Source organism: Salvelinus fontinalis, chromosome 6 (assembly GCF_029448725.1).
Source record: "Salvelinus fontinalis isolate EN_2023a chromosome 6, ASM2944872v1, whole genome shotgun sequence".
In the NCBI taxonomy this organism is placed as follows: Eukaryota; Metazoa; Chordata; class Actinopteri; order Salmoniformes; family Salmonidae; genus Salvelinus; species Salvelinus fontinalis.
Genome location: NC_074670.1, coordinates 9355509 through 9369194, shown reverse-complemented (window position 1 = coordinate 9369194; position 13686 = coordinate 9355509). Strand labels below are relative to the sequence as shown.

General features: G+C 40.0%; 1 protein-coding gene across 3 annotated transcripts in view; it reads left to right on the top strand.

Annotated features, from left to right (window-relative positions):
• Positions 1 to 13686, top strand: part of LOC129856969 (hormone-sensitive lipase-like) — a 50936-nt gene that overhangs the window by 5938 nt on the left and 31312 nt on the right. The window lies entirely within an intron of this gene.

The following is a 13686-nucleotide window of genomic DNA, read 5'->3' as shown; positions in this document are numbered from 1 at the left end:
TAAGAATTAGCGGGCAGTCCAGCATGTTAGGTTGCGGGGTAAGTCAATGCAAAACATTGTTGAATTCGAACGTTATGCTAAGTCCTCAACAGTTTGTGACCGACCACCTGGGTTCAGTCTTATGTTGCAAAATTTTAAATTGTGTTTTTACGTTGGATGAAAGTAGACTCAGAGCTACAAAATGGTTTGTCATACACTGCAGTTGAGGAACAATGGCAAAGTAATTATGTGCAGTGAAATGGTTACTTGCATAGTAGTAATATCAAAAATAGGAAGTGTCCAGATAAAAATATTTAAGAATTGTTAGATGATTCTTACCCATACATACTTGTCTAAATTGTTGGTTCATGTGAAAGAAGTGCTATAACCACCCTCCAGCCACATCTTGCTAAGTGGATGAGTCACTTATCTAGACAAGTACAGTGGTTCCGCCTTTAAAAGTTGCAGCATTCTGTGGCACGTCATTTAATTGTCAGACATTATTTATTTTACTGCAAGTTATTGCTAGTTTGACCACCAGAGGGCATATTTAAGAAGCGTTTGATAGTATTCCGTATTGGCATTACCAGAGATTTTAAACCTTTTGTAATAAGGTAGTATATGGGATTGATTTTAAGAAATGTGGCTGAAATAATTTGATTAATATTATGTTTCTATTCAGAGAGAAACAAGAAACAAAACCGTCATGGTTTCTTTAGGATGGAATGGAAAATATGGCGTTGTGCAACACGACGGTCGGGAGTAGGCTACAGGATTGGAGGATTCTAAATGGATTGCCTTCATTAGACAACTTTGTTAAAATATTTCTGTTAATCAATTATATTTATTATAATTTTACTAATGAAATGTGTTTGTTAGGCTACTGTGCAGTCTACAAAACATCAAATCAAATGTTATTTGTCACATACACATGGTTAGCAGATGTTAATGCGAGTGTAGTGAAATTCTTGTGCTTCTAGTTCTGACAATGTAGTAATAACCAACAAGTAATCTAACCTAACAATTCCACAACTACTACCTTATACACACAAGTGTAAAGGGATAAAGAATATGTACATAAAGATATGTGAATGAGTGATGGTACAGAACGGCGTAGGCAAGATACAGTAGATGGTATAGAGTACAGTATATACATATGAGATGAGTAATGTAGGGTATGTAAACATAAAGTGGCATAGTTTAAAGTGGCTAGTGATACATGTATTACATAAAGATGCTAAGATGCAGTAGATGATAGAGTACAGTATATACCCTACATTACTCATCTCATATGTAAATGTATGTAAAAATTATATTAAGTGGCCTTGTTTAAAGTGGCTAGTGGTACATTTTTACATCATTTCCATCAATTCCCATTATTAAAGTGGCTGGAGTTGAGTCAGTATGTTGGCAGCGGCCACTAAATGTTAGTGGTAGCTGTTTAACAGTCTGATGGCCTTGAGATAGAAGCTGTTTTTCAGTCTCTCGGTCCCTGCTTTGATGCACCTGTACTGACCTCGCCTTCTGGATGATAGCGGGGTGAACAGGCAGTGGCTTGGGTGGTTGTTGTCCTTGATGATCTTTATGGCCTTCCTGTGACATCGGGTGGTGTAGGTGTCCTGGAGGGCAGGTAGTTTGCCCCCGGTGATGCGTTGTGCAGACCTCACTACCCACTGGAGAGCCTTACGGTTGTGGGCGGAGCAGTTGCCGTACCAGGCGGTGATACAGCCCGACAGGATGCTCTCGATTGTGCATCTGTAGAAGTTTGTGAGTGCTTTTGGTGACAAGCCGAATTCCTTCAGCCTCCTGAGGTTGAAGAGACGCTGCTGCGCCTTCTTCACAACGCTGTCTGTGTGGGTGGACCAATTCAGTTTTGTCCGTGATGTGTACACAGAGGAACTTAACTTTCCACCTTCTCCACTACTGTCCCGTCGATGTGGATAGGGGGGTGCTCCCTCTGTTTCCTGAAGTCCACAATCATCTCCTTTGTTTTGTTGAGTGTGAGGTTATTTTCCTGACACCACACTCCGAGGGCCCTCACCTCCTCCCTGTAGGCCGTCTCGTCGTTGTTGGTAATCAAGCCTACCACTGTAGTGGGCTCGAGACCCAGAGTCTCAAGCTTGATGATGAGTTTGGAGGGTACTATGGTGTTATATGCTGAGCTGTAGTCGATGAACAGCATTCTCACATAGGTATTCCTCTTGTCCAGATGGATTAGGGCAGTGTGCAGTGTGGTTGCGATTGCATCGTCTGTGGACCTATTGGGTCGGTAAGCAAATTGGAGTGGGTCTAGGGTGTCAGGTAGGGTGGAGGTGATATGGTCCCCGACTAGTCTCTCAAAGCACTTCATGATGACGGAAGTGAGTGCTACGGGGCGGTAGTCATTTAGCTCAGTTACCTTGGCTTTCTTGGGAAGAGGAACAATGGTGGCCCTCTTGAAGCATGTGGGAACAGCAGACTGGGATAAGGTATGATTGAATATGTCCTTAAACACACCAGCCAGCTGGTCTGCGCATGCTCTGAGGACGTGGCTGGGAATGCTGTCTTTGCCTGCAACATTGCGAGGGTTAACACGTTTAAATGTTTTACTCACCTCGGCTGCAGTGAAGGAGAGCCCGCAGGTTTTGGTAGCGGGCTGTGTCAGTGGCACTGTATTGTCCTCAAAGCGAGCAAAGGAGTTGTTTAGTCTGTCTGTGAGCAAGACATCCTGGTCCGCGACGGGGCTGTTTTTTTTTGTAATCCGTGATTGACTGTAGACCCTACCACATACCTCTTGTGTCTGAGCTGTTGAATTGCGACTACTTTGTCTCTATACTGGCACTTAGCTTGTTTGATTGCCTTGCGGAGAGAATAGCTACACTGTTTGTATTCGGTCATGTTTCCGGTCACCTTGCCCTGGTTAAAGCAGTGGTTCGCGCTTTCAGTTTCACGCGAATGCTGCCATCAATCCACGTTTTCTGGTTTGGGAATGTTTTAATCGTTGCTGTGGGTACGACATCGTCAATGCACTTTCTAATGAACTCGCTCACCGAATCAGCGTATTCGTCAATGTTGTTGGACGCAATGCGGAACATATCCCAAACCACGTGAGCGAAGCAGTCTTGAAGCGTGGAATCAGATTGGTCGGACCAGCGTTGAACAGACCTGAGCGAGGGAGCTTGTTGTTTTAGTTTCTGTTTGTAGGCTGGAAGCAACAAAATGGAGTCGTGGTCAGCTTTTCCGAAAGGAGGGCGGGGGAGGGCCTTATATGCGTTGCGGAAATTAGTATAACAATGATCCAAGGTTTTACCAGCCCTGGTAGCACAATCGATATGCTTATAGAATTTAGGGAGTTTTGTTTTCAGATTAGCCTTGTTAAAATCCCCAGCTACGATGAATGCAGCCTCAGGGTGTGTGGTTTAAAAAGAGTCAGATAAAGTTTGTTCAGGGCCATCGACGTGTCTGCTTGGGGGGGGGGGGTATATACGGCTGTGATTATAATCGAAGAGAATTCCCTTGGTAGATAATGCGGTCGACATTTGATTGTGAGGAATTCTAGATCGGGTGAACAGAATGACTTGAGTTCCTGTATGTTATGATCACACCACGTCTCGTTAATCATAAGGCATACACCCCCGCCCCTCTTCTTACCAGAAAGATGTTTGTTTCTGTCGGCGCGATGTGTGAAGAAACCAGCTGGCTGCACAGACTCCGTTAGCGTCTCTCGTGAGCCATGTTTCCGTGAAGCAAAGAACGTTAGTCTCTGTCTCTCTGGAATGTTACCCTTGCTCAGATTTCATCGACCTTGTTGTCAAGAGATTGGACATTGGGGAGTAGTATGCTAGGGAGTGGAGCGCGATGTGCCCGTCTCCGAAGCCTGACCAGAAGACCGCTTCGTTTGCCCATTTTACGGCGTCGTTGTTTAGGGTCGCCGGCTGGGATCAGATCCATTGTACTGGGTGGAAGGCAAAACACAGGGTCCGCTTCGGGACAGTCATATTCCTGGTTGTAATGATGGTGAGTTGACGTTGCTCTTCTATTCAGTAGTTCCTCCCGACTGTATGTAATGAAACCTAAGATTACCTGGGGTACCAATGTAAGAAATAACACATAAAAAAACAAAATACTGCATAGTTTCCTAGGAACGCGAAGCGGCCATCTCTGTCGGCGCCGGAAGTGTACCATACTGTAGTAAACATGGGAAAGTGCCTAATTCCTTACATAAGGAAGAGCAGGCCATGTCTGTACTACAGAATAGAGGTCGACCGACTAATCGTAATGGCCGATTTAATTAGGGCCGCTTTCCAGTTTTCATAACAATCGGAAACCGGTAATTTTGGATGCCGATTTTATTTTTCTCATATAATTTTTTATATATATTTAAAAATGTACACCTTTATTTAATTAGGCAAGTCAGTTAAGAACATATTCTTTTTTTCAATGACGGCCTAGAAACGGTGGGTTAACCTCTCTTGGGTACGTGAGACGTTAGCCTCCCACTTCTTCAACAGCCAGTGAAACTGCTGGGTGCCAAATTCAAATACAGAAATACTCATTATAAAAATTCAGAAAACAAAACATATTTTACATAGGTTTAAAGATTAACGTCTTGTGAATCCAACCACGGTGTCGGTTTAAAAAAATGCTTTACGGCGAAAGCATACCTTACGATTATTTGAGAACATAGCCCAGCAGACAAATCATTACAAACAGTAACCAGCCAAGTAGAAGCCTTACACAAGTCAGAAATAGAGATAAAATTAATCCCTTTGATGATCTTCAAATGTTTGCACTCAGCAGACATTCATTTATTCAATAAATGTTCCTTTTCTTCGATAAAGTCTCTTTATATCCAAAAACCACCGTTTTGTTTGCGCGTTTTTTTCAGTAATCCACAGGCTCCAACGCAGTCAAAACAGGCAGACAAAAAATCAAAATTGTATCCTTAAAGTTCATAGAAACATGTCAAATGATGTTTATATTCAATCCTCGGGTTGTTTTTAGCCTACATAATCGATAATATTTCAACCAGACAATAACGTCGTCAATATAAAATGTAAACAAAGGCACTCTCTCGGTCACGCGCATGAAAAAGCTCTGACACTTTAGGGTCCACTCATTCAGACTGCTCTTACTTCCTCATTTTTCAGAATACAAGCCTGAAATTTTTTCTAAAGACTGTTGACATCTAGTGGAAGGCATAGGAACTGCAATTTGAGTCCCAAGTCAATGGATACTGTAATGGCATTGAATAGAAAACTACAAAACCCCAAAAAAATGACTTCCCGAATGGGTTTTTCTCAGGTTCTCACCTGCCAAATCAGTTCTGTTATACTCAGACACTATTTTAACAGTTTTGGAAACTTTAGAGTTTTCTATCCAAATATACCAGCATATCATATCTTCTGGGCCCGAGAAGCAGGCAGTTTCATTTGGGCATGCTTTTCATCCAAAATTCTGAATGCTGCCCCCTGCCCTAGAGAAGTTAACTGCCTTGTTCAGGGGCAGAACGACAGATTTTTACCTTGTCAGCTCAGGGATTCAATCTTGAAACCTTACGGTTAACTAGTCCAACGCTCTAACACACCTGCCTCACGAGGAGCCCGCCTGTTACGCGAATGCAGTAAGAATCCAAGGTAAGTTTCTAGCTAACATTAAACTTATCTTATAAAAAAACAATCAATGAATCATAATCACTAGTTATAACTACACATGGTTGATGATATTACTAGTTTATCTAGCGTGTCCTGCGTTGCAAATAATCGATGCAGTGTACATTCGCGAAAAAGGACTGTCGTTGCTCCAACGTGTACCTAACCATAAACCTCAATACCTTTCTTAAAATCAATACATAGAAGTATATATTTTTAAACCTGCATATTTAGCTAAATGAAATCCAGGTTAGCAGGCAATATTAACCAGGTGAAATTGTGTCACTTCTCTTGCGTTCATGGCACATATTGCACTTTTACTTTCTTCTCCAACACTTTGTTTTTGCATTATTTAAACCAAATTGAACATGGTTCATTATTTATTTGAGGCTAAATTGATTTTATGGATGTATTATAGTAAGTTAAAATAAGTGTTCATTCAGTATTGTTGTAATTGTCATTATTACAAATACATTTAAAAAATTGTCCGATTAATCGCTATCGGCTTTTTTGTCCTCCAATAATCGGTATCGGCGTTGTTAACTCATAATCGATCGACATCTACTACAAGAATGCAGGGGACAGGGGAGACCGGTGTTATTTCATAGTTGTGGTGGCTTCACTATTATTCTACAATGTAGAAAATAGTAAAAATTAAGAAATCCTGGAATGAGGTTTTTGTTTTAATATTATGGTGTTTCTATTCCATGAAAAACAAAAACCCTCTAGGTTTCTGTTAGAATGGAACGGAAAATATGGTGCTGTACAACATGCCTGTCGGCAGTACAGTACTGGGCTATTTAGCTAAAGAATCCCTGTGTCATGCAGACAGGAGACCGATGTTCAATCCCCTGATGGGGAGGAAGGAGTAGGCTGTCTTTGTTCTTAACTGATTCCATATGTAATTTCATAGTTGTGATGTCTTCACTATTATTCTACAATGTAGAAAATTAGTAAAAATATAGAAAAATCCTGGAATGATTAGGTGTCTCCTGTTAGGTTCTTATTTTTCCAGAGTAAATAACTCACGGACACTAGAGAAGCTTTAACCAAGTTTAATTCTTCCCAAAGGTTCTGTGCAGCTGAAATCAGACAGCAAAACATTTCAGACATCACAGTTTATATGCATCCTACTTATGACACTCCTCTTCCTTACAGTTTATGGCTCCACAGGAAAGAAGGTAATCCAATAGCAACCCTGATTACTCCCTTTAGAGGAACTGACCTCACCCCTCACCTCCTGACCCACAGATATCCATCTGTCTTCCCTATATCAACACATCGCTCTCCTCTCCTCCATCAAACACATTCCAAAGCCTTCTGGCTTTTTACAAACTCTTTTTATTCAAGGCTTTGTCTCATTTATTTAATATCTCAATGTTCGAAGTTTAGCCAATTCCAACAGTCCAAACTTTTGACTGGTACTTGCTGGATGGAAAATATAGCGCTGTACAATTTGACGGTCTGCAGTACAGTACTGGACTATTTAGCTAAAGATTCCCTGCAGGGCACGAGGAAGGAGTAGGCTCTCCTTGGAAATACGATTTTGTTCTTAACTGACTTGCCTAGTTAAGTAAAAGTTACACTAAAAGCATAACATTTCTGCACATGAATTTTCAAATTCTTGTCTAACCAATACCCAAATGGCGATTTTTATTTTATTTTAATTTTTTTATTTTAAGTGAAAATAAAAATCTCATTGATTTATCAAGACCAATGTTGCCTCAGAGCAGTGCAAAACACTGCTAAAATAGTTGTAGGCAATTGCTTCTAACTTTTTTATATGCTCTTTAAATAAATAAGACCTACACCATTTTTAACAGCACATTACTCAACACTAGTGAGACTCATTTCCCGTATGGTAGGCCTACAGCGTATTGAAAAAAATATACTAATTACATTTAGATATTCATTTAGAGTCCTCCAATCCTCTAAGGAGCATTTTCTGTTAGGATCTGTGAGAATATCAAAGGGGCTTTTATATAATTCTAAATAAATTAATAATAATCGCTTTGTTAAAAAGTAACAATATTTTGGAGATTTCGTTTTCATTTAACCTAGTGAGTGAGGGGAAAAAGGCGATTCTTGAACATTGTCTCACCCAATCTCACTAATTTGTAAACAAAGCCAGTTTGTTATTTAGAAAGGTTTCTCCAGAAATAAATCAAACTTGATTATTTAGCAGACATCACTTGCTCATATTCAGTTAACACAGATCTTAAGAATATCATGGACTATTTGAAAATGTTTGTTTCTCCATGCTTGTTTCAGAGCAGCGCGAAACGGTCCACAGCGGGAAGGCTATGTATTCTGTGACCACTCGTGGTATCTCTTTGGTTACACATCCTTTGAATAGCAGAACAGCATAACGTTCCGGGCGGCCCTTGCTGTGCCTGGTGAGCAGTTGGTCAAGTTCTATTGTCAGAAGAGGAATGGAAATGTCAGGGTGAACCTAAGACCTGATGAACCTGCCACGTATGTTGTCTCTGCCTGTCCGAGGTGGAGTTCCAGAGCTCACAGGTGTGCCTGGCATGGATTGTGACTCCATCTCGATCCTCGCCCTTTTCAACACGTGAGTCAATGATTCGTCTGACAAAGAACTTTCTGTCGTGCAAGCCCAGGCATGGATCAAAGCAGGCGAGACATTCAATAACATCATTTTCAAAGACAAATCAACCGTGGCCCTTGAGCAATTTGCTCAAAATTGTTACAGAAAAAGAGGAAGATCAAGAAGATTAACAAAGCATAAAGATGTTGTTTAAGAAATGCTGTTTTGAGTTAGAAATGTAACACTTTAGAGTACTTAAGCATCGACTACATTGCAAGTTGAGTGATTTTCACAACAGTAGCCGGGCTATAAAAAGTCTATTGTCCTGCTAATAGGAAACATTTGCATTCTGGGCTAAATTCTTTATTGTAACCACAATGTCACATAATTTGTATTTACCTTTCCAATTACTTTTAGAGTTTGGGATTTACAAATGTGCGCTTTTAATTATTAGTTTGTTTTAGTTTGAATGTGCAGACTTTTTTTCTTTAAATGATTGTTTTATGTAGGATGCTACATTTGACCAGTTGCAATTGTAAGTAGGCCTAATAAATGTAAAAAATCCTGCTTCTATTACGCTGTTAAGCCTCATAGCCTACCTCAGCCAGTTAGGTTATTTTATATAGGTCTAGGCTCTGAAGAAATAGACTCGAATAGATTATTGTTGAAATGAATTGCTCGACTGGTGTAGGTTTTCTCCATCTGTTGGTGTGCAACACTTGCATAACGTGTGCATCTCTCATGTCGCACATCAAATTGAAAAATATTGTCATTCTCTGCGGTGTAACGTTATTGTATTTGGTGTAGCGAAAGTGTCCACTTTAGGCCGGGGATTGTAGGCCTGTTGAGGGCTAGCTCTAGTGTAAATCCCTGATATCTTCCATACAGGGTTCTAGCGTGAACTGCCCAGAAGAGTGTAGCCTACCGCCTATAGAAATATTATGACTGAGGGCAGTTTCTAATTAGCAAAGCTGGTCTCATAAATAGCAAAGAGTTATGGTATATTAGAACCCCCTTGTCTTAACCTTGTAATCTTCAACCTACACGTTAACTAGATGGTTTTTGTCTTTTTTTCCTGGCATTAGCTTAAAATTTTATTTTATTTCACTAAACTTATGATCTGCTTCAGACCGCTTACGTTCTGCTAAGCAGCGTAGCTACAATGCTCTAGCTGATCCCATGGTTGATTCAGAGCAGTAGACCCTTAGCATTATTGTGATTCCATTGTTTTAAGAAAGTCACCAGGGAGTGGTGGCTCGCGTCAAATTATTCATTGGAACCATTCTATATGATTGATCATATAAAAACCTTGGGACCCAAATGCATAATGAGTGCTCTAACTCCCCCTTGTGGTGGTCTGGACCAATGAAGCCGTGACGCTGGGTACCTGCGGTGTAAGCTCGCAACTTTTAAAGGAGGAACCACTGTACACATGAAATACAATAGATGGCTGTAATCAACCCCAGACACACCTGGCTATCTTGATGGGTCATTTAATCATCTGGGAAAGTGGAGTCTTTTTTTGTATAGACATGTAGATAGCTAGCGAAGCAATGAACCATAAATCCATGCAATACTGTAGTATAAATCTGCAGGTAGCTAAAGCTAACAAACTAGGTTCAATGTTAGCTAGTTAGCTAACTTTTGGCTGTAACTAGCAATGCAATTGCTTGATGACATAAGAATAATATTACTAGCTACTACACAGATCATACACGTAACATTAGCTAGTGATCCAGCTACCTAACGTTCACTAGCTAGCTAACAGTAAACTTTAAGTTGCAATGAAAATGGCTTTCTGACAAATATTAACGTATATCTGATTGTAGCTAGACTCTTACCCGTATACACTAAACAACAATATAAACTTAACATGTAAAGTGTTGATCTCAAAGTCCCCAGAAATGTTCCATACGCACAAAAGGCTTATTTCTCAAATGTTGTGCACAAATTTGTTTGCATCCCTTTAGTGACATTTCTCCTTTGCCAAGATAGTCCATCCACCTGACAGGTGTAGCATATCAAGAAGCTAACAACATGATTATTACACAGGCACACCTTGTGCTGGGGACAATAAAAGGTCACTATAAAATGTTCAGTTGTCACACAACACAATTCCACAGATGTCTCAAGTTTTAAGGGAGCATGCAATTGGCATGCTGACTGTTGAATGTCCACCAGAGCTGTTGCCAAATAATTGAATGTTCATTTCTCTACAATAAGCCACCTCCAACATCATTTTAGATAATTTGGCAGTACGTCCAACTGGCCTCACAACCACAGACCATGTGCAAGGCGTTGTGTGGGCGAGCGGTTTGCTGACTTAAATGTTGTGAACGGAGTGCCCCATGTGGCAGTGGGGTTATGTTAGGAGCAGGCATAAGCTACGGCCAATAAACACAATTGCATTTTATTGATGGGAATTTGAAGGCATTGAAATACCGTGGCGAGCTCTTGAGCCCCATTGTCTTGCCATTCATCCGCCACATTCACCTCATGTTTCAGCATTATAATGCATGGCCCCATGTTCCAAGGATCTGTACACAATTCCTAGAAGCTGAAAATGTCCCAGTTCTTCCATTGCCTGCATACTCACCAGATATGTCACCCATTGAGCTTGTTTGGGATACTCTGGATCAACGTGGACGACAGGGTCTTCCAGTTCCCGCCAATATCCAGCAATTTCGAACACAACCATTGAAGAGGAGTGGGACAACATTCTACAGGTCACAATGAACAGGCTGATCAACTCTATGCGAAGGAGATGTTGCTCTGCATGAGGCAAATTGTGGTCACCAAATACTGTGCTTTTCTGATCAATGCCCCTACTTTTTTTTTTTTTTTTTTTAAGGTATCTGACCAACAAAAGTTTATCTGTATTCCCAGTCATGTGAAATGCATAGATAAGTACCTAATGAATTTATTTTAGTTGACTGATTTCCTTATGAACTGTAACTCAGTAAAATCTTTTGAAATTGTTGCTTTTATTTTTGTCCAGTATACATGGATGAACGCTTCACGGCAGACTGGAACTCCAGTTTAACGAAGACGTCCTGTGTCGTTTCCGTTTTTGTTTGTAGCTACTTGGGCCTGTTTAAAGCCACTCCGGTTCAAGTTGACTGTACAGAAATTAGTCCAACTTTTTCCCACTGATTTTTGCAGCAATTGTGTTGAGCAGTAGCAACACTTTTGCAGTTCTCCATGGCTAACATGTCTCAAAAAAGCCACGGTAGCAAGTATCATCTGAGTAGCTCATATTATCGACAGAATTATGCTACATGGCAGACCAATCCAAACTCTTCTCAGCATGTCCAGTCCATCCATTATCTTAGCCAATCATGGCTAGTGGGTAGGTTCCTGTCTTTTTTTTTTTGAGGCTAAACCAACAATTCTATTTGTATTTACAGATGGCATACAAGTTTGGTTAAAGCACATGTAAGTGCATATGTTCCAGAACGTATTTCTGCCAAAAAAAACGTGTTTTGTTAAAAAATTATAACTACATTAAATTCTTCTCCTGTGAAGTAGTGACGTGCGACATACGCCTAGCTTCCTGAAACGGGTCACATTTTCCATCGTTTTCTCTTTCAGAAACCGCCACAGTCCTTTGCCAAGTACAGCAAAAAATTCAAACATTCTGCAACGCAATAAATAGGCCGGTAGCTTATGTAAAAGATTTTACAGTATTGCTGTGGATAGGTTAAGATGCTATGCTCCTATTTAATCTGTGCCGTTACCAAGTTAGGGCTTGGCCCTAAAGACAAGTCTATAGAAATGGAAACAGTCTAAGCAAGCTACAGCTGTTCAGTCCTTAACTCCCATCTAAAATCTTAGAAAGAACCTGACTGGGATCCAAACAGTCACATTACATTCCAACCATTCTGACTACAGTGAAAGTGGCATAAGTCAACTTTTACACCAGGGGCCTCATTTATAACGGTACATTTCACACTAAATATCAGCTTGCGCCATTTCTGAAAGTAGGTCTAAAATGTATAAACTTGGCAAATGCCATACCTACACATGTTTTGTTATAAATCAGACCTGTCGTAAAACTGCGCGTGTGAACTAGCATAACGCTGTCAACAAAAATACCCTCTTATGGTGACAACACCCTTTATCCCCAACGATAAAATCAGGGAGGGAACTGTGGATCTGTCTCTGTTCGTTGGTCACACGCAGTATCTCAGACAGCACTGGGACAAGTTTGACAACTTTGAATTGAGTCTTGCCATAGAGATCCGCCACTTACAAAATTACACTGATTGGCCCAAGGCTGGAGCTATAGTAATTAACTGAAATTTGTTAGTCACATTATCTCAATTGGCCCAAGGGTGGGCGCTGCATCATTCGTGGGTCACGACATGTTTGCTCTATAATTTCAAACCATTCGAGTTAGGCCAAAGCAGTAAAAAAAAGAAAGAAAATTTGATCTCATTTCTGTTAACTCTACTTCATCACCCTCCTGGATCCGGGATCCTCCTCATCAAAAAAGCTGACTAGCATAGCCTAGCCTAACAGGACAGGGATATCATATAATATAATTTTCATGAAATCACAAGTCCAATACAGCAAATGAAAGATAAACATCTTGTGAATCCAGCCATCATTTCCGATTTTCAAAATGTTTTACAGCAAACACTATGTATTTATATTAGCTAACCACAATAGCCAAACACACAACTGCATATTTTCACCATGTTTCCACCGCATAGGTAGCTTTCACAAAACAGACAAAATAGAGATAAAATTAGTCACTAACCAAGAAACAACTTCATCAGATGATGGTCTTATAACATGTTATACAATACATTTATGTTCGAAAATGTGCATATTTGAGGTATAAATCATAGTTTTACATTGCAGCCACCATCAAAAATAGCACCAAAGCAGCCAGAATAATTACGTAGAGCAACGTGAAATACATAAATACTCATCATAAAACATTTATGAAAAATACATGGTGTACAGCAAATGAAAGATGAACATCTTGTGAATCCAGCCAATATTTGCAATTTTTTAAGTGTTTTACAGCGAAAACACAATATAGAATTATATTAGCTTACCACAATAGCCAAACACACAAAGATATTTATTCACCGCAAAGGTAGCTTTCGCAAAAACCAGCAATAGATATAAAATTAATCACTAACCTTTGGACAACTTCATCAGATGACAGTCTTATAACATCATGTTATACCATACATTTATGTTTTGTTCGAAAATGTGCATATTTAGAGCTGCAAATCGTGGTTATACATTGTGAATACGTAGCAACATTTCCCCAGAATGTCCGGAGATATTTTGGACACTCACCTAATCTGACCAAAGAACTCATCATAAACTTTACATAAAAATACTTGTATGGCAAATGAAAGATCCACTGGTTCTTAATGCAACCGCTGTTAGATTTTTCAAAATAACTTTACCACAACATACAGCTTGGGTTATTGTGAGACGGCACTCACCAACACGGCGGAGAATAGGCAGCAACATATTACACAGAAATACGAAATAACATCAAATGTT